This window comes from Dioscorea cayenensis, chromosome 15 (assembly GCF_009730915.1).
Source record: "Dioscorea cayenensis subsp. rotundata cultivar TDr96_F1 chromosome 15, TDr96_F1_v2_PseudoChromosome.rev07_lg8_w22 25.fasta, whole genome shotgun sequence".
Lineage (NCBI taxonomy): Eukaryota > Viridiplantae > Streptophyta > Magnoliopsida > Dioscoreales > Dioscoreaceae > Dioscorea > Dioscorea cayenensis.
Window position 1 is genome coordinate 20,998,279 of NC_052485.1, and position 1,879 is coordinate 21,000,157.

The window sequence follows — 1,879 nt, forward strand, 5'->3', positions numbered from 1 at the left end:
GGAATTGTGTTGATTGTAGATGGCTTCTAGCTCTGAAATGCCAATGCCACTGTATTGCGAGGGGACACAATGATGTATTTGGCAATTATTGTGGCGGTAATAAGCTTATTTGAATCTTAGTTTCTGAAGTTTGACAATCAGTAAAATGTTTTAATATGAATGATAATTTTCAGCATTGACATTGGTTCTGATGAGAAAGAGCTGGATGAAACCCAAGTGAAAAGGATGGCCAGAATCTTTGCAAATGGAGTTACTTCAGCAGCATCACTTGTGGCAGGGACTGGAGCATATTATGTTGTCAGAGCCATAACTTGGAAGAGCATGAATGAGTTTGGTAGTCCTCTGGCCATCATTCTGAGACTTAATTGTTATGTTGTTTTTTGGAAAATTCCCTTCATGTAGGGTCTCTTGATCAAACTCCAATGTTCATTATTGTTCAAAAACATGTCTGTGTATAGTGATTTACGTGGTTAGTCTTCACAAACTGTAGTAGGGGTTTTTGTTTATTTGTAAAATAAGTGTTATTTATAATATGGGTGAATAAAATAAAAGCATTGTTATCTATTTTCTTTCATTTTATTTTGTGCTTAGGGTTTAAAATTAGATTAAGAACAAATTAATTTGTATAAAATTCTAATTTATTTTTATTTTCAAAAATGGGTTTATTTGGCTTTGAATTTAAAAATAGATTTAATTCTGTCGCTAATTTTTTTAAATTTAGAAATGAATTTTTGTTGCAAAGTAAATTAACAATTAATTCCACCAAAAACATTTTCATTAAAAAAATTTGGAGGAGTGGGATAATTTAGTCAAAACCTCATGGCATTTTAATAAAATAATTTCACTTTTCCAAAAAAACTGAAATTTGGAGAAATGAGATATGAGGGGTCCCGAGAGGTGCGCACCTCTCCAAACTTCTATTTCTAACTCCCCAACCAAATACACTTCACCCCTTCCTAACTCTTCACCCCTCCAAAAACCCTCAACCAAACAAGCTGTTAGTTTTAAATAATTTAATTTTACTTTAAAAAAACTATGATAGTTTATACATAAGGAACTTATTACTCCATAGATATATCAGGTAATTACTTATAAGTCCCTCTATAGTTTGCACATGCCCTAAAAAACCCTTGAAGTTTTCTTATCCCTCAGAGGTCCCTCCTTTTCAATAAAATCCCCATCAAGTCCAAATGCCAGTAATGAAGGTTGTTGTACAATTAAGTGGCCGTGGAAATGACCTCTCTGCCCTTTGTTCAACTTCCAAAATTCGAAGGCTAGGAAATGGCGAAAATACCCTCAAATGGCATTAGAAACCGCCCAAAGGTTGGAAACCGCACCGCTCAAAACTGCTTAGGCGGCTCTTGGTCTTTTTCTTATAGGCCTCATGGCAGTGGAAATCATTCTTGTTCTCCTTCTTCTTTTGCTGATGACTTTCTTCGAGAGACGTTGTCAACAGTAGTTCTCTTCACACTCTCGGCTTTCGACCGAAGTTTTCACAAACTCGTAAGCCTTCTTGCAAGCCAAAAACCAAGCGAAAATGTAAGAAGAAGCCACCCGAGTTTCTGCAGATTGTTATTGTGTACTTTTCGTGTGTATTTTATTAGATTTCCTGTGTAGAATTTGACTTTCGGCGGCGTTTAGAATGATAATGGGTTTCAGGCTTTCCTGTGTATTATTTAGCCTTTTGGGTTTTCTGTGTAACATACGTTTCTTCTAGTGTAAAATATTCTTTGTGCAAAGAAGAACAATAATGACAAGGAGAAGGAGATGAAGAAGAGGAAATAAAGGATGAAGATGAAGTACAGTAAAAGAGGTGGCAAGTGAAGCTTCTTAAGATACGCTACCAAAAAGTTGATGTGACTGGGCTGGAGGAAAAGAT